Source organism: Zootoca vivipara, chromosome 15 (assembly GCF_963506605.1).
Source record: "Zootoca vivipara chromosome 15, rZooViv1.1, whole genome shotgun sequence".
Classification (NCBI taxonomy): domain Eukaryota; kingdom Metazoa; phylum Chordata; class Lepidosauria; order Squamata; family Lacertidae; genus Zootoca; species Zootoca vivipara.
In genome coordinates, this window is record NC_083290.1 from 37,724,128 (window position 1) to 37,744,927 (window position 20,800).

Sequence of the window (20,800 nt, forward strand, 5' to 3'; positions counted from 1 at the left end):
TCAAAATCTGGATGCTGTTGCTGTGGAAAAGGCCAGTTTGTCTAACTTTTCTCTTTTTTGTGCCCATGGGGATAGAAGTAGCACACTCTGCTCTAGATCTGTTCTCTCCCTCTCTTTCAATCATCTCACAGGAAAACAGCATTGACTGGCTATTGGATCTTCTAACACTAATTTATAGTTGAACTGCTGCTGGTCAAGTGTGAATGCTAGTAATCGTTCCAGCAGTACGACAGTAAATTCCAGTGCAAAGGCATCTATGGTGCTAGCATGCTTAGAAGTACATTGCAAACAACCCTATGAATAAGGCTATTAAGCTTCTAATGTACTTCAAGTGTGTACATTAAGTTCAGTCAACTTTGTAAGGAATGGAATCTGAAAAAGCTGAAGAAGTGAGAGGGTATTGGTTCTTTAAGCAAGTAGCCAAAATACACCGCCCACACAACAGGAAGGTATCAGAAGACTTGGTGGTGGGGCAGCGGCATTGGTGGGGCTAGATAATTTTTGACCCTGAACTTAATGGTTATACGTCCCCCTCCTTTTGATGTGCATTACCTCAATAGGGAAGCACATAGCTGCACACTGTAGACTCCATCTATCCATATTTAACAGGTGTAGTGTCTGGTATCTGCTGCTCATAAATCACTGTCCCTATCATATCCTGATTTTGGAATTTAGGAACTTGTTCATTCCCCCCCCCCAGTCATTTTTTAAGGTTCAGCTATCAGGAATTTTAACTTTGCAAGTGTTATCAATTTATAATGCCAGTCTTTCTTAAATTAATTTACCTTCTCTAGCCAATTAATACACTTCAACAAAAGGTTATGCCTAGAATTATAGTGATTTAGTTCAACCATAATTTGTAGTATGGGAGAAATCAAAGTTTGTTCTCTGTTTGTTATTGATAAACATATACATTTTTATTTTATTTTTGCTGTTTTAACTGCTTTAAAGTTGTGTAGAATTTTTGTTGTTTAGTTTTTTTTAATTGAGGGAGGGAAGATGCATCTGGGAGAAGAGGAGCTGGGGAGAGCAGGGAGCCCCAATCAGGTGATTCAGGGTAGCAGGAAGTATGGAGTGTGAGATGGGGCAGGCCAGGTAAGGGGCCCATGACACAGACAGTTCATGATTGTGCCATTGTGCAACCCTTCCTCCAACCTAGGGAATTGAAGTTGTCCTATCAGTCAACCCTGGGATTTGTGACTGCTTATTGCTGAATGCCAGCTTGGCTCTAGGTATCACCTCCCTTATCCATGAGCTGATCAGAGAGCAATTTTTTCACAATCAAGGTCTTACCAGCTGTTATAAGACAAGTGAGTTTCGGATAGTAGGAAGATGGTATAGTCAAACTTCAGAGCATAATTATACAGCTTCTAGCACTCTGATCAGCTGAAAAAAGTAAGTCGATGTCCCATAAATTAGGCTCACAGTCTAAACTGTTCTACTGTTTCTAAACATTCTCAAAAATTATATAAATAGAAAGGGAGTTTATCACTCTTACTAAATAACTTCCCTTAAACATTCCTCATCTACACATACGTGGGGACGCATATTGTTTTCTAGATAAAGTATGCTCTAAAATTACTTCTAACATGTCTTGATCCTAACATTAGCACATCAACTTTTAATACTATCTTGATCGTGACATCCATGTAGTCAGCTTATTATGTTATGTATAGTTACAGGTAGGTAGCCATGTTGGTCTGCTGTAGTCAAAACAAAATTTAAAAAATTCCTTCTAGTAGCACCTTAGAGACCAACTAAGTTTGTCATTATGCTAAGAATACATTACTTAACCCAAACTGTATTGACTATTTACAGATAAACAAAACCAAGTATTTTTGTGACATAAGTTTATAATCCACCAAACCTGAGATAAACGTTTAAGCTGGGACACTAAAGAATTATGATCTCACGTTCTTCTAGATAACCCTTGTGAATACAGCTGATGTCAATTACCCAAAACTCATTATGTGCTTGCTTTAACTCCTTCTTTAATATAATTGTTGTTTTTACCTACCTCTTCAAAGTCCTACTTATTTTTCACAAACCATTCACCTTTGGATGTAGTTTACTTTTTTTCAAAATACAATGCCTTTTCCTTACTCAAAATTGAACTGATACTATCATCATGAGCTATTCTTAGCAATTCCAGAAGAACCAAGACAGCTGTATTATCTATCACAACACTCTCTTCCCAGGATGTCAAGAAGTTAAGTTTTGGAGTAGGGTCATGTGCAGCTAAACACATATTCAAACCTCAGAGCTCTCTCTAGGCTACACCATGCAAACACACCCATGAGGTCATTTATTGCAACCACCAACTTAGTGCAGGATTCTAAAACAATATATCTGGCACCCTCTACTTAAATATTACCAGTAGAGCCTACTTGCCAAGGACGTATGTTCCTCTATCAAAAAGTCCTTACCATTAGAAACTTTCTCCTAATGTTTTGCTGAAATTGGCTTCTTTCAGTTTTCTTCCTGTTGATCCTAGCCCTGCATCTGCAATAACTGAGAGTTATTTCAGATGCAGGGCTAGAATCAACAGGAGGAAGCTTGAAAGAAGCATCAGATATTTGAAGACCACTGCCATTTTTACTCTATTTTTTTTTGTCATGTTCTGGTTGGGTGTCAGTCAGGAGCTGCAGGACCATGGACAGCTTCAGGTAAGTAACTTGTTCCAACAAAAGTTGAGAGCAGACAGGGCATTTTAAAGCCTCTGCCCCCAGGTTACCTCTCCCAGGCGTCACTCCTTTGTGGATAAGTTTAGGATTCCTGCAAGGTAACCCTCTGCCCTGAAGATGGGCACTTCTCCTCTGTTCTATCACCTCCTGCTTGGTACACACCCTATGCCACTGGTCTTGATTTCTCAGAGGAAAGTGCCCATTAGTATCCTAGCTCTGGCCCCATAGCCCTGGTGATATGGGAGGTTCTTCTGAGGGCTCCTGTCTACCAGCTTCAGGCTCAGTGGACTTTCTGATCTCTAGGATCAGGCTCAGATGCCTGAATCTGGTCTTCTCTGACATCTTAGCTTGAGATTCTGCAGTTTCCAACACCAAGTCTTGATTGCTGCTGCCTGCTGGGGTCATGGCATCCCCAGTCTAAACATTACCTTCATCCTTGGTTTTGGCATAGATCACCAGTTTACAAATGACAGTGGGCTCCCGCTCCTGGCCATTCTGTGACTTCCCCCACTTTCACTGAGATGTATAGACGTTGATGTACCTATGGTTGCAGAGTGGCAAGCGAAGATGATGGACTTTGCAGAACTGGCCATACTGACTTGCAGGATTCGAGACCAGGATGATCAAAAATTTCAAAGGGACTGGAGTAAATTGATTATATATTTGAATCATAATTGCAAAAATTTGAAGACACTAGCAGGATTGAAATGAATCCTACAATGTGGACAATAGATAAAAGAACAAAAATGTGAGACAGGATTTGAAAGCGGAAAACCTGCTGAAGGGAAGGAGGGAAGTTGCATGCTCTCCAGAGCAGAAAGTTTTATGTTTGTTATTGTATTGCTGGGAATATTGTTTAAGGAAGAAAATAATAAAAATATTTTTTTAAAAAAACAACAACTAACAGACGTATAGACATTGACAAGGTGGACCATGATATGCTAAAATTGATGAATGTTGGGGGGGGGGTTGGATTCATGAATTTCTTCAGTGTTTAAGAGTTGGACTGTGCCTACAGCATTGCCTTATCTTCGGGCTTCCTTCATCTAATAATAATTTTGCCCTTCATAGTCATCCCACTGTCCTTCCTTACGTACTTTATTAAGCTGCTTAGCATTATTTTAAGGTCAAAAACTCTCTTCTTGAAAAAGAGTGATGTAATCTGCAAAAGCCCTACTTGGCATGGCCACACTCCATTCATCTTGATGCCCTTTCTTAATCCTATCTGAGGCTTTAATAGAGCTTCTTCAGGCAGCAAATGAAGAGATTTAATGAGATAATTTCTTGCTTTTACTAGCCATAGCTGCCAGCATGATTTCCCCCCAATCTCTCAAAAAAAGTTTTCACATTGCCAAAGACTTTTACAACCTTCAAGGGACAATTTCAGTGTGCTGCTCTGGTTCACCAGAAGTGGCTTTGTCATGCTGGGCACATGACCTGGAAGCTGTACGCCTGCTCCCTCGGCCAATAATACGAGATGAGCACCGCAACCCCAGAGTTGGTCACGACTGGACCTAATGGTCAGGGGTCCCTTTACCTTTAGGGACAATTTCAGGGTTCCCTCTTGAGGATGCTTCTCCTCCCCTATTTCCATAATTCAGAGATGGCTGGTACCCCTTGGGATTGATACGACAGAAGACCAAGTGGAGCCAATGACAAGCACAACCAATTAATTATAGTTTTGTTCTCAATCTCCTCCCTGCTGAGATCTACAATAGCAAAACTGAGACAAAGAAATATGAGACTGACAGCCAATGCTGGACTGCTTCTAAGTAAAAAGGCAGGCGGGTGAACCTGAATGAGAGCAGACTGAGTTTTCTGGGGCTGTGCCCCTTTTGCCCATTCCCCCCATAGTCACACTCTGCATTGGGTCAAAATCACTGGAGTCCATCCTCCAAGGAATGTGGTTTCAGGGTCACATACTCATCTGTAAGCAGAAGTACAGGTAAGGTCTCTGTTTCAAGAGAATCTTTCCTTTCTTACATCCTTTATTAGGCTATTTTTCATACCCGCTGGAGGAAATGACCAACCTGTAGGCATTATCTCTCTCTTTCTGAGTGCTAGGAGAGCAGGAAACCCCACAGGTCTCAAATGGGTGCTGGTTACCTCTATGGTCTTGCCTGCCTGGGAATTCAATACCGACCCCAACACCAAATCTGGAAGCTCACTCTTTTGATTAGCTCTGGGAGCTTCTTGGATTCCAAGAGGCTTCTTATTGGTTTGTGGCAACAGGGCACGTTCACAGTGACCACTTTCAACAAATTTGAGGAAGGTTAAGGATTGACCCTTATTTCATCTTAATGGTCTAAAACATCTTTCTATTGGCTTGGGTAGCCTGTCATGCTTGACCCCTTAGGCCAATCTTTAAAGAGATCAATTTCTGATCTCCCATTTTCTCCTGAAGCTCTAAGACCTCTTCCTATCGGTCCATGGTGGTAGTAGAGGGTTCAAATACCCCCATTGGGCCAATCTGGAGAAGGCCTGAAAATGCCATTTCTGCCTCCCATTTTGTCTCGGGGATCTGAAACCTCCTTCTATTGGTTTGTGGTAGGGCAATGTGCTTCATTTCTGGTTCTTCCCCTCTATGGAAAGATGTCCAGGACTTATAGGATTGGGGTCACTTCTGGTGATGTCATGGCTATAAACCATCCTGAGGTGGTGGGCTTAAGTGATTTGAGAGGAGGCACACTCACCATGCTACTCTCTGCATCTTGACATAGGAAGTCTAGGAATTATTTCTGATGATGAAAAATCATCTTAGAAAGTAAAGGTGAAAAATATAGAATTGCAGCAGCTAAATGATGAATTGGCCATTATATTTTCCCCAATCCATCATGGCAGAGAAAAGAGAATGAACTCAATTAAAAGGACCCAATTTACCCCCCTTTTCCCTACCCCCAAGGGCACTAGAGTGTGAATCTATAAGCATTAAGACCAAATTGTCATTTTAAAAAGAAAAGGCTACTCATTCCAGGAGCAAAAGCAAACCAAACAACTTGGTTCCTGCAGGGAGAGATGTTTCTGCATAATATGCATAATATTATGGATTTAATAGAAGCATTTCACAGTGATAGCAGTACTGCTATATACACAGTACTACAGAACAAATGTATGACATTGCATAGCCATCATATGCGTTCCCTACACAGTTTAGTAGTCAGGACAAGAATGGAACTGACCAACACAGGGCAGAATCCAGACTTAAGTTTGGTGATGTGGGAGATAGGTTCAGAGGACTTCAAATGCATGTTCTGGGGGTGAGAGTATTTCACTCCTTCAACATTCCTCTGGTTTGCTCTGCCCCAGTTCAACCAAGAGAGTTCCTAAGATCAATGCCAGAATTAGAGCAGCCTTCCTCAGCCTGGCACCTCCATATGTGTTGGACTAGAACCCCCATTAATCCTGGACAACATGGCAAACGGTCAGAGATGTTGCAAGTCCCAAACAGTTGGGGGGAAATCTGAATTAGAGCATACATTGGTTGCTTTCACTTCCTTAAGTTTGTAGGCACCTTTCCCCCTAATGTATGTTAGCAATGTACAGGTGTGCATTGATAAAACACCACCCAAATTCCCAGAGCCTGCACACATACCCAAAACCAACCACCTCAACTTAATGTCATCTGTATTCCCATGTCAATAAGTCTGGGTGGGTGAAATTCTCAGGGAGGAGCAAAAGTACTAAGAGCCTACTGACAAGTCTGCCCCTTTAAAGCTGTCCATTCCTCAAGAAAAGGGCAGTGTCTGGGAGGTATGATCTGAGCCTTGAGCCATAAAAAGCTCCAATCAAGTACTGGATATTGTTGGATCAGCAGTTCTGTGGCTTGCCAGTTTCATTCTAAGGTCCAGACAGGATAGTGGAACTGAAACTTGAGTGAGAAAGAAAATGGAGAGGGATAGAATTACAGAGGGGGGAATCGCAGAAAACACATACCAATTTCATCCCAGGAGAAAAGGAAGGGCTGTGTGTGTCCACCATAGGGCCAACCTGTCATTCTTTCTGGAACACCTTTACAGCCCCAAGGCCATCCCCACCATGCCCCAGGCATTTCAATTCTCTCACATTCACATTTTCCCGATTTTAAATTCAGTTCTCCACATTTCAGCAATCTGTGATTGTTTGGGTTTTGTTTTGTTTCTAAGAAGAATCCTTCAGTTGTTTGAATGTAAATTTATACCAATTAACACATTTTTAATGCAGTTTTGTGTAATTTATACATTTTTTTGCAAGGGTTTCCCCACAATATAATATTTTTGTATGCTATTTTCACTAATATCGTAGCTTTTCTGTTCATTTCCCCTTAATACATGCATTTTCCGATATATGCATTGGTTGGAGAACTGCACCGCAAAATTCAGACAAGTGTGAATTTTGAATGGCAACTTTGCTTCTCATATTGTTTCAGAAAATGCAAATTTGATAAATTCAGATTTCAATACAAACTGAATTGAATTTATTCCCCATCCCTATTTTCCCACCCCACCACATCCAGTACTACTGTATGAGATCCTAGGCAGATATGGCAGCATCTCACTAAAATGCTAATACCTTGAGCAGAAATCATGCACGGAAGCTCCCCCTTTGCATTTCCTTAGCAAGTTGGAATAATTCCTCCAATGATTGTCGGACTCACATGCTCTGTATGCCTTTGCAGAACCATAAAGTTGACTTGCTTTTCGTATTTGCTTTTCAGTCTTATCGCTACTCGTGATTGTGGTTTGGGCTATGGCTTTGAGAAATGCAGCATAATGCCTCTGTCAGCAACTTAAACAATGCTCATTATCTAAATGGATCCATAATTAATAAATATGTGAAGGGATGTCAGCTTTAATGATTGCCTACTTCCGCGAGCTTGATTGTATTTGCTTATTATCTGTGGCCTTCCCTCTTGACTGGCTCCCACTCTCTGCTAAAGAGCTGGTTTATAAATGAGATGTGACAGGATGAAACGAAAGCTGAAGCGATGGCTGCTTACATGGATGCAATGCCTGGCTCGGGAACTATTTATGTCAATGGAAGTCTGATGAAACCTAGCAGTGATATTTTGTGTCTGATTCATCTAAGCTTACTTATGGATTGACCAGCTGAGCAAGAGTTATCACTATCCAAGACTGGAAAGGAAATCTTGGTGAGTTGTGCGGTAGCCATGAGTCGTAGACTACCCACTCCATTTGGTTCCATAAGAACAAAGGGTTCTGCTAATGACCAAAGTGACTCAAACTCACCTTTACCACCAACCATATGGAATGTGTTTCCTGTTGAACAGTATCTACTTCCTTTGCTCTGACAAATGAATTGTACTCACCCAGGCCCAGGCCACCGATTGGTTCTGTCAACCCCTATGGAGGCAGAGCTTTTGATATTTATGTTTGGTTTTCTTCGACAGCACTTAATTTAGGAGTCACAAACCTTCTGGGGCCCGTGGACACATTTTCAAACCAAAGGTATTGTTGTGACACATATCACAACCAAGCATACACCACAACCTATTTTATTGTAACAACAGAATCTTTCTTTCAAGCCAAATTTCAACAGGAGTAAAACCTGTAGTAGGGTTGCCATAAAGGTAAAGGGGCCCCTGACCATCAGGTCCAGTCGTGTCCGACTCTGGGGTTGCAGCGCTCATCTTGCTATATAGGCCAAGGGAGCCAGCGTTTATCCACAGACAGCTTCCGGGTCATGTGGCCAGCATGACAAAGCTGCTTCTGGCGAACCAGAGCAGCGCACGGAAACGCCGTTTACCTTCCCGCCGGAAGGTAATCTACTTGCACTTTGATGTGCTTTCGAACTGCTAGGTGGGCAGGAGCTGGGACCAAGCAACGGGAGCTCACCCCGTTGCAGGGATTCGAACCGCCGACCTTCTGATCAGCAAGCCCCAGACTCTGTGGTTTAACCCACAGTGCCACCCGGGTCCCTTAGGGTTGCCATATGTCCTCTTTTTGCAGGACACGTCCTCTTTTTCGTGGGTAGAGTTGCCATAGTGATCCATAGTTTAAAGTAGAAGTCAGCAAATGTGTTCCCTTTTTTGCTTTTCAAAAGATGGCAACCGTAATAGGTACCAAGGAAGATCTCTGTGGGTGCAGTGGTATCTGTGGGCACCATACTGGCATAATTTTCACATGCATGTGATCCTTCGGACTTGGATAGAAGCCCCTTTGTCACATGTACTCCATGATAAATTTGTGGATAGGATTGGCACCTTGGGGATTTCCTGTTTGTTCCTGCTCATTTCCCATAGGAATGGACATACCTGTTCATTTTCAGTTTCACATTTTTCTTACCTTTAAGCTCTGTTTGCCCTATTGCATCAATTTGTAATGTTTTCATTTTAAAACATGAAAATGAATATACATTGTAGGCATTTTGATTAATATAAGCATTGATTTAGATATATAGACATTCTCTCTCTCTCTCTCTCTCTCTCTCTCTCTCTCTCTCTCTCTCTCTCTCTCTCTCTCTGCAAATCACTTTCCCCTAGCATACACATGGGGCAAAGGGCGGGGAGCGGGGAGAGAAAACTGCGTCACAACATTCAGAGACGTGAGAATTTCAGGTTGCTGCATTTGCGTTCACATATTACTTAAGGAAGTATGAATTGTGTCACTCTACATTAAAATACATAATAATAATAATAATAATAATAATAATAATAATAATAATAAATCCATCTCATCCTTAACAGGGTTCCTCCACTTCCTTCCTTTTCTTAGGTCACACTAGATGTGATGTTTACTATGTGAAAGCAATTAGCATGCAGATTTTAAAAATATGTCAATACTAATAGCAGCCAAGGGGAAGCCAGAGCATCCTTGGGACCAGGTAGTACAAATGAAAACTTCCCTTGAAATGCAAATAGCAGCTTTGGAGAGAGGTTTTTTGCCGGGATCTTGGTAGCACCCTTGCTTCCACCTTAGACCAGTCCCGTGTCTGCTCAAACTCCCCCTTGTCTGCTATTTACATAACAAAAACCAATTGCATCTAGGCTTCCTTGGCCCCAGGTTAAGCATAAAGATGTAAATGAAGATAGGGCTCTGGAAACCTGGACACATGTAAATGAAGGTAAAGGTAAAGGGACCCCTGACCATTAGGTCCAGTCGTGACTGACTTTGGGGGTTGCGCGCTCATCTCGCATTATTGCCCGAGGGAGCCGGGACCAAGCAACGGGAGCTCACCCCGTCACAGGGATTCAAACCGCCGACCTTCTGATCAGCAAGCCCTAGACTCTGTGGTTTAACCCACAGTGCCACCTGGGTCCCTGTAAATGAAGATAGGGCTCTGGAAACCTGGACACATATATAGAAGAGGGTCATATCCCCCCCCCTCTCTCTCTCTCTAGTAAGTACAAGCATTTCTCTCTCATTCCGATAAAGCCTGTGCAGCTTTCAAGGTAAATAAGTTACATGTGGTCACTCTGTGTACAGCGCTTGGTGCTGCAGGCTTGATGTTTCTGGGTATTGGCGAAAGGATGTAGGGTTTGAAGTCTATCACGGGGTGGGGGTGGGTGCAGTGATGTACCTTGAAAACCTGTCAGCAGCAGAATTCAAACCTGGTTCTGATCAGCGTATTATTTGCCTCGTGAAACTGAAGGAACCAAAACACCCACCACCTGCCTATTGCAGAAAATCCACACCCTCTGACTTTCCCCTTCTTCCAAAGGCAAGGGGAGAAGCCCCTAGAGACTAAATGTTTAGCTACAGAATGTAGCAAGACCACAGAGCACTCTGAGGATTTATACTGTAGCTACTGCCTGACCTTGAACTGTTTCACTTAATGACCACAGGATCTTCCCCTGCTCCACTCACCAACCTTAGGCAAAGAGCCCCAGGTCACCAACCATATGGTATTGCTTATCAGTCTGATGCATAGCTTCCAGTTCCATGGAGAGATGTTAAAATCCCTGCAGCCTGCTTGCCTTCAGGTGTGCTGAATTGTGCATTCCCAGCCACCACATCTTCATTGACTCAAAAATAAAATAAAATGCTGAGTTAAACATTTAGTGCCTCGTTAGCAAAAAGTTTCCCTTCACATATCTCTTTCTATGTCATGATGACTGTTAAGTATGCTACGCTGCCTCTTCCTCCACACAATCAGCGTGCCAGCGTGGTGATTTGGGAATCAATCACTGAGATGGGAATTTATCTCAAAGAGAGGTAAAATTCAGCTGAGCCATGTTAGTGTATATTCGGGGGGGGGGGGGCATAGCTTCCAACATTAAATAGCAGCAGCAGCAGCAGCAGCCGCTCTGGGTGACTCCCAACATATATAAAAACATAATAAAACATTACGCATTTAAAAACTCCCCTATACAGGGCTGCCTTCAGATGTCTTCTAAAGGTTGTATAGGTTGTACTTCCTAGGCTTGGTGGGTCACAAAACTCCATATCCTGCAACATTTTCCTGATGAAAACAGGGACACCCTACCATAACCTCCAATATTCCTCTAATGAAAATAGGGACGTCCTAAAGAAAAGCGGGACATTCTGGTAAATCTGTAAATCTGGGACTGTTCCTGGAAAATAGGGACACTTGGAGGGTCTGGAAAACAAGCTTTTCTACAAAGCATTTATAGGAAGACTCCATTGATGCTGATCATTCTTTGCTGGATCTAGCTATCAACATTAATAATAATAATATTAATAATAATCACAAATCTGTGCAATTGCATGATAATGCAACTATCATCAGCATAGGGATTCCAGATTCCCAAAGTGTGCAGCTCAAGGGGTGGGACTTGGTAATACCAGAGTTTGATAACTTTTGAAAGAAAGAAAAATTGACAATGGGTTATATGCCTGGGTTTAGTGATAAAGGGGTCAAATGCAGCAGCACCACAATTGTTTACTAGTTTTGTTGTTGTTGTTGTTGTTGTTGTTGTTGTTGTTGTTGCTGCTGCTGTTGTTGTTTGTTATTTAGAGGACACCCCCCTTGCTTTTTAAAAGTAATAAATATCAGTGGTGTCCATATCACCAGTCACTGAGCTGGGCGTCAGAGCTGCCTCTAGATCGCCACTTTGCCCAAAGTGTGCAATACAATCATGAGATTGTGAGAGAATTCTGATCCCTCTGGCCAGGGAATGAGGGTGCCTGATGCTGGGAAATGTGCACTCAAATGCATGGCAATGGTAGCAGCATGGCAATAGGATATTTAAGGCCTCCTTTGGCATGTCTCACTTTCTCTGCCCACCCTGTTATCCTGTAACTTCAAGGTTGAGTAGTATTTTTTCTTTCTTTTTGGCCATGGGCTGTTTTCCTTTTCTTTTTTCTTTTTGCCTGCTGTGTACTGGAGGCTTTAAATAATGGCCTAGGGATATAGTTCAATCCGTTTGCTTGCTGGGCAGAAAGGTGTAGGGAATTTAACAAGGAGCATCCTTAGGCACCTTTGAGTGCGATGGGCGTACTCAGAGGCTAAATGCTGAGCCCTTCACTTGGATGTGGAGATATGATCACTAGGGATGAAATTTTATGAAAACCTCAAGCTTATCTGAATGGATGTTTAAAAATGCCTGTCTTGTTACATAATATTGATAAGGGGCACTTTTTTTAACCAGTTCTCCTAAAAATAAGAATAATCCTTCAGATTTCCAGTAACCGGCACATAGACATAGAATACAACACATACAAGTATTCTTCTTTGGCGATCACTCGTAGCCGAGTAAGATTGTCTTCCATAAACACAGTTTTAACAATGGGTCCATAAGTGACTGTGAGGGCCAATTCTGGATCCACACAGCCTTCCACAGTGGGGACATTGGTTTCCAGGCGGGAGTTGATCATGGTGTGGATTTGCCAAGCGTGCCTTCCTCTTAGCACGTTTCTTCCTTGTGTCCTGAGTTCGAGTGTCTTCAAAACCCATGACACCTCTGGTAAAGGCTGTTCTCCAACTGGAGCGCTCGCAGGCCGGTGTTTCCCACTTGTCAGTGTTTATACTACTTCTTTTAGATTTACCTTGAGACAGTCTTTAAACCTCTTTTGTTGACCACCAGCGCTACGCTTTCCATTTTAAAGTTCGGAATAGAGTAGTTGCTTTGGAAGACGATAATCAGGCATCCGCACAACATGACCAGTCCAACAAAGTTGATGTTGAAGAATCATTGCATCAACACTGGTGATCTTTGCTTCTTCCAGTACACTGGTATCAGTTCACCTGTATTCAGAAATATATTACCACATGGGGATTTGGCACATATTATACATTTTTTTCTGCATAATTTTAGAGCCAGGCTTTAAAAACAACAATCTACCATGCACAAGTTGTCTGAACCTAAATGGGCACTTGATGGAAGAGGTGGTTAATCAGGTTTGAATCCCCAAATTTCATATTGTTTCTCCCTGTTTAGGGAGGCTTTTAATGTTTAACAAATTAGTGTATTTTAATGTTTCTGTTGGAAGCCGCCCAGAGTGGCTGGGGAAACCCGGCCAGATGGGCGAGGTATAAATAAATTATTATTATTATTATTATTATTATTATTATTATTATTATTATAGAATATAAGAAGAGCCCTGCTGGATCACACCAAAGGCCCATATTGTCCAGCACTCTGTTCTCACAGTGACCAACCAAATGCCTGCAGAAAGCCCTCGAGCAGACAGAACCTGAGCACAACAATGCTCTCTCCGCTAGTGCTTCCTACTAACCAACGTTCAGAAGCAAGTTGCCTCCAATATGCGAACAGAACATAGACATTGTGACTGCTAGCCACTGATAGCTTTATCCTCCACACACTTTTTTCTGATCCTCTTTTACAGCCATCCAAGTTGGTGGCCATAGAATCATAGGGACGCTGAGGGTCATCTAGTCCAACCCCCTGCAATGCAGGAATCTTTTGCCCAAGGAGGGGGCTCAAACCTACAACCTTGAGATTAAGAGTCTCATGCTCTGTCAACTGAGCTATCCCAGTATGGCATCATTGCCTCTTGTGGGAATGAATTCAATAATAATAATAATAATAATAATTTATACCCCGTCCATCTGGCTGGGTTTTCCCAGCCACTGTGGGCGGCTTCCAACAAAAGAATCAAAATACAATAAAACATCAGACATTAAAAACTTCCCGAAACAGGGCTGCCTTCAGGTGTCTTCTAAAAGTCAGATACAGTAGTTGTTTATTTACTTGACATCTATCTGATGGGAGGGCATTCCACAGGGCATGTGCTACCACCGAGAAGGCCCTCGCTTCTCGCAGTGCGGGAACTGCACTGTGTGAAGAAGTTTCTTCTTTTGCCTGCCCTGAATTCCACTTCATTTGATCTTCCCAAGTACTAGTATTAAGAGAGAGGGGAGAAAACTTTTCTCTATCTACTTTCTCCACACTATGCATAATTTTACACACCTCCCTCATGCCCCATTGTACTCGGCTGTAAGAGATTCCTCCTCCATCCCTAATGATCACAGATCTCATGCCTGGCACGTAGCTGGGTTCCATTCCCTGCAGGTTACCACTTAATAATGACTACTTGAAGCCACCCTCTGTCCTGACAGAGAAAGTGATAGTCAGGTCTTAATCCCTTGCAATGGTCTCCAGTTCTCCTCCGCCCTTCAGTTAGCATCACAAATATAACAGAGTTTTTATGTCCTTTAATATACTCGTATTTGGAATGTAAAACTTAAATGTGCATAGCACTCGGCTTGCATATTTCAACCCACTTATAAGTTTCACTAACAGCCCAGGATGCTTTTTATGAGAGCCCATGAAATAAAAAAAAAGGCATAAATTTGTATCTGATTTAAAATTTTATAACCAGAGTTACACTGAACATTAAGTAGGCCGTTTTCGGCTAATCCATAATGCTGCGAATTAAAGTGTTTTGCTAAAGTTAAGAGGAGAGAAAAGCAGTCCCCTCCCTTCTCTGGTGGCCTTTATTGTTTCGACAACCTGAATCTCAGGCTGAAAAGTATATTAATCACGGTTGGTATCGGTTTCTCCATTGGATAGCGTCCCTCACCCCAGTTACACACCATCTTATTCTTTGAGCGGTGGGAGACTCCAGGGATCGAGACCCTTTCCCAGAGTTTGGTTTTCTTTGACTGAAGTTCAGCAGAGACTGCGGTGTCTTCCGAATATATGGTTTTATTTACCAATAAATCCAACCTGAGCATAAGATGGAGAGGCTCACAGCTCAGCTCTCACACACTGTTGGGAAAGATTGAGGGCACAAGGAGAAGGGGACGACAGAGGACGAGATGGTTGGACAGTGTTCTTGAAGCCACCAACATGAGTTTGACCAAACTGCGGGAGGCAGTGGAAGACAGGAGTGCCTGGTGTGCTCTGGTCCATGGGGTCACAAAGAGTCAGACATGACTTAATGACTAAACAACAACAAAGAGCGGTGGCGGCGATGGTGGTGGTGAGACCCACCCATTCATTGTATGGCATAATGCAACTTCTTTGGTTATGCTAGCTATGGTGCTTAACAAGCCAGTCACAACCATTGCCTAGAGTCCTAGACAAAGGGACTGGTTTGGGAAGTTTTCTCTCATATCTTCTACCCTCCCATCAGATGTCAAGGAGATGAGTAAGTATAAGGTTTAGAAGACATCTGAAGGCAGCCCTCTATAGGGTAGCTTTATAATATGTAATGTTTTATTATGTTTTTATATTTGTTGGAAGCCCCCACGAGTGGTTGGGGCTACCCAGTCAGATGGGCGGGGAACAACAACAACAACAACAACCGCACAAATACAGGAATCCAAGAATTGGAATAGACTCAGGGCATTATGCAGACTGACGCTCACCCAAACCTTCATTACCCTCAATCTAAATTTCTAACCCATCTCTTTCATGGGTTTTTGGCCTGGTAACCACAGTTGATTCTGGACAGACAAAGTCTAGACAGCTTTTATTTGTGCCTTGGTAAGATCCAGGTTAGACTGCTGCCATGTGTAATGCTTGGGGCTGACTTTGAAAATTACTCCAGTTGGCAAAGACATTGCAACTAGATTTTTACCAGGACTGATTGGTTTCACTATCTTGCCATCCATTTCTGGACACAATTCCAAGTAAAGCGCAGCGCATTAACCAGGTTTGGAAGATACCAGTGCACAAATCACTGCAGCCATGCTACCCCTGCAGTTCTCAAACCAGCAGAAGCTGATGAATAGCGTCCTAGCCATGGAGGCTACCTGAGCCTCAAGTGACAAAATGGATCCAGGATCACCCCAAACTATGCACCTGTAGTGCAGGTACATGCAGTGAGGTATCACATATTCAGGAAGCAAGGTTGATCGATGGAGTTAAAGAGAATGATATATTACTTGAACTTTCCCTGCTCCTCTCTAAAAATGTTTTTAGAACATGTTTTCAAATAATTTTTGATGTTCTTGGTTTTTTTAAATAAAACACACACACAAACAAATGTTTATGGTTTATTTTGCTCTTTGTACATCCCAATGATCTTTTGTTTCATTCATTCATTTATGCCTTTACCTTTAAATAAATGCATGTATTTTTCTACTACTTTGTTGTTTGCTGGCCTAAGCTCCTTTGGGAAGAAAGGCAGGATAGAAGTGCAATTCTTCTGCATCTTTGTCATCAAGTGGGTCTTCCACTAATTCTCAAAGGCCTAAGGATTATGAACAGGAGAGTTTTGAGGACTTGAGCAGGATTAAAGCAGCAGCTTTATAGTGCAGGATTATCGGGGAACTGATAAAAAAAATATGTAACTGTTCCCCGGCTTTGATACGTGTACATGTTCAGAGGTTTGAAGAGCTGAAAATCTTCTCATCCTGGTAGGGTATTAAGAGTCTTTTCCCTTTTGATTTGAGACCTCCCTGGTATTAGCTAGAATGACCAGGTTTCTTTGAACAAGGACAAGCTTACTCTCATCTCTGCAGTAAAGTATTCAGGCTGTTTTGTGGTTATCAGATCAAAGGCAGCGTTCTCTTTTATATTTTGAATGTTAGGGCTTTCAATTAAGTCACACACCAAAGCCTTGAAATTGTGACAAGCTCTTTTAATAAACAGACTGAAATATCCATTACAAAAGAAACTTAGTGATGATTTATTACTTCCTATATTTTCTTTTAAGCGGGATGTTCACATGGGCCTATAGATCATAGGAAGCTAGTTTACACCAGGTCAGATTATATGCCTATTTTTGTGTGTGTGGCATTGAACCATCTTCAAACCAATGCTCTCCAGATGTTGCAGACTACAACTCTCTTCATCACTGACAATTAGTTGAGGCTGGTTGAGGCTGATGGGAGTTTGCATCTGAAACATCTGGATAGTACTAGGTTAGGGAAAGGTGTTCGACTTTAACTGGTAGTAGATCTCCAACGTCCTAGTCAAAGAGAGGTCATAAACTGTTCAACCCTTTTAACTAGATGTACTAGGAATTAAACCTACAGTCTTCAGCATGTAAAGAATGTTGTTATGGCTTGGTCTCTCCCACAAATGCGAGACGTCTCTGGCTGTTAATTATTTCAGATTTATTGCTAAAACAACAAACTAGGACAGAGCTCCTCTATTCATCCTCCTCCCCAGGAGATGGAGTTGCCTGGACTGAGCTCCTCCTCCCCCTTCCCCACCACGGAAGCCCCCACCTTCTCTTCCTGTATCTTTCACACGTCTTGGCCACTTTTGAGATCCTACGAGATTTGGGAGAGAATGCTTCCTGCATTCCAAAGTCTGACTCACTATTGCCGCTCTCACACAGATGCCTGTCACTCTGGCCCTGTTTTTCTCCTCCCCTTTATTCCAAGCTCAGATTACAGCTGCTCTCCCCCTATTCCCTGCCTTCCGCTGCTAACTGTCCTCTCCCTATGCCTGCTTCTTCTCCTCCTGTCAGCCTCTGAGCTTCGCTGACAAATGTGCTCTACCATTGGCTCATTCCAAGACAAAGACAAATCGCGAAAAGGTTTCTACCAACAGGAGAATAAAAAAATATTAGGCTGTCACAATGACTCCCTGTATGTCTCCAATCCTGAAAAATCCCCCACTCAAATATGTTTGGCATGCTCACTTCTCACCTGCAAATGAAAAGTCCTCTCCACTTCTGAGTGGGGCGAAGTTGCGGGCAGACCAAGTGGTCATCAACTCTGCTCCGGGGACGGGACGGGACAGTGTCCTGCATAACCAGGAGCGTCCTGGCCGCGCCATAATTTTGGCTGACCAATGTGATTGGCTGGTGTGTGTGTGTGTGGCCGGGACCATTTAAGCTGCTGCGTGGGCCAAGGAACTTCCTTCTGGCTCACTCTTCCGCCCTACCCTCCCTATTTTCAGGTTCCAATACTGGCCTTGCTATGGATCACGGTTGGTCGCCGTTGAGAGGCCTGGTAGGGATTTTCCCACTTGCCAAATGGGCTTGGGCCATTTTGTTTTTGCCTACCTCGTAGCAATCATCACAACTTTGCAAGGTTTGGCGGTTATGCATTGGTAGAACTTATTTTGGGGGAGGTGAGGTGTGGCCATCACCTGTCCCTCCAATATTAAGGATATTCCATTAAAGGAATCCGGGGGTGTGGGTCTTATCCAAAGCCCAGGGTGGGGCTAGGGCCAGGCCACGACCCCATCAGGAACCCTGGGGTGAGCTCAAGATGGTTTGCATTGACGGGGCTCCCCCTATCGGTGGTTGACCCTTACAGGACTCCCTGCATGGCAGGGAGGAGTCAGATATAGTTGGGTCTATTCCAATGCCTAAGCCAATACCACTCACATTCTGTAACCAATAAAGTTGTGTCCTAAATTTGCTCAATAACCATTAACCTAATATACTGTGTCCTAGTGTCGTTATTCTTCTTTGGGGTGTGTGGCCTCGGGATCTTGACACGCAATGTGTTTCTAGGGTACATCTTCAGCAGGCCTTGTGTGGGCTTGGATAGTTCTTCAAATCTCAAGCATTGGATCACCTGTGGCCCCATGTGAACTATAACCCAATATTTTCCATTGATCTCAGTTGGGCAATTTGTAAAGTTGGAGACGCAGTGGGATAAACTCCTGGCAATTTTGGTGTAGTCGTTAGATTCACTTAGTTGACCAATGAGGGGGACAAATTTACCCTCCATTTATTATTATTAATATTTTTAATGCCTCTCTGCAGCCTTCTCTCCACAGCCTTCTGATTTGCATTGTTTCCATGTTGTTCTGGCACAAGGAAGAGCAATGTGGCCAGAAGATACCCAAAGGGTCACAGAAAAAAGACTGCAGAGATGGGGAGCCTTACTGTCTCTGGTAAAAGCTGGCAAGGCTTTTCTCAAATCAGGGTGAGGAGCCTCTCTCAGTCCAAGGGCTGCATACCCACCTGGACAATCTTCTAGAAACTCCATGCCAGCGGTGGGCAGGGGCAGAGGCTGAAAAGAGCAGAGCAGCAAATATGAATATTGCCTTTTTACAGCAAGTTAGTTTCTGCTCACTCACACAGCCTGCTGTGTCCTCTATCCAAGCACGCAGGAAGCATAATGGGCTGATTGATTATTTATTTTCTACGCCACTTAATATATGTATTTAAAATATCTCTAAGTGGTGTAGGAAAAAAGAACCAACAACAGACAACTTAAAATATTGCAAAAATGTAACAAACGTTACATTAATACAAAGTTACTGTGGTACCTCGGTTTACAAACAGTCCTGTTTATGAACTATTCGGTTTACAAACTTCGCAAAACCAGAAGTAATGTTCTAGTTTGTGAACTTTACCTTGGTCTATGGATGGAAGGCAAACGGTGGAAGGGTGGCGGCGGTGGGAGGCCTCATTAGGGAAAGCGTGGACTTCAGGAATGGATTAAGTTCGTAAACCAAGGTAACACTGTACTAATATACAAATCAATATCAATTCGTTTTCCTCCTCTCAGCCTCCAGTTGCATGTGGAGACCCTTTAGCCCCACCTAGAAATAAATTCAAACAGGACTCATATTTTTGGTTTGGTTTTTGGCAGAATTTGGGCCACAACTTTATTGATTACAAATCAAGTGAGTGGTTGCATAGGTTCTGGTTCAACTAGCTCCTGCAGCATTGAAGGCAGCGCTGACTCTGGGCAGCAACCATAAGTCAGCCATGGGTGAACACCTGGGACGGAAGCAGGTGGGATGCCGGCCACGCCTCCCCAGATGAGCCTTGAACTCAGGCTCAGGGCACAACCCTGCTTGGGGAAGACCAACCATGAGTCCTTTGATTTCTTTTAAAGGAATCCCCAACACATAGGGATGGCTAGGCATCCTGCCACCCCTATTAACAAGAACCAGAGCCTATCTGCCAATCTTACAAGTTGTGACGATTTGCTATGCGGCAGGCAAAACCCAAGTGGCATCAGCCATTCAGCCAAATGGGGAAAATTCCTGTTGTGCCCCTGTCCCAAAGACAGGCGACACAGAACGGCATGGCAAGGTCAAGCGCAAGCCCTAAAGATAGGGAGAGGTGGGCTGGGTGTTCTGGTGCACTGAGACCCGAAAGAGAAGCTCAGGGTCATGTGCAGCGGTTAAATAGTGCTCCCTCTAACTATTTGATTGGCATGCCCATAGCCCAATTGCTCCCCATTGGAGGGACCACCAATAGGGTCTTGTGGCCGCTCCAATGATCCCGCTGCAACACCTAGGCCTGATTGCCGGGTCCCACCACAACGCATGCCCTCTTGTTAGGGAGGACCCGATTTCTCACTCTCAGCTCCCCCACAAAAGTCTCTTAATGAGAAGAGTTCCTGGAAATAGTGGCCACCACCCTAGTCTCTCGCTCTAGGCTTGCTTTTTTATGGGCAGGCCCAAGGCGGATGGCACTTTCTCAGGCACTGCTATGTTCCATCACTCTCCACACTCGTTCCAGGTACAGTAGGTTTGTCCATCATCAGAGTCCAAGGGCACATTCCAACCAGGCAAGAACTACAACAACCTCAAGGAGGGTACAAAGCATTTTTGGGAAGAGGGGGTGTGACTGGGAAGGTGGTAAGGCCAAGAAAAAACCCCAAAGGCCAAACAGAGAGGTCTAGGAGCCACATTTGATGTCCAGACCTAAGGTTCACCATCCCTTTTTAAAGTGCTAAATAATAGGGGAGAACAACTATCAGCCATGGAATGTAAGCCCATTTCCCCCCTACTGACCCACATACACACACATCTTAGGAGTTTGAAAATAACATTTTTGGAGGGGAGAGGAATGATTTCATGAAAGCAGAAAGATAAATCCAAC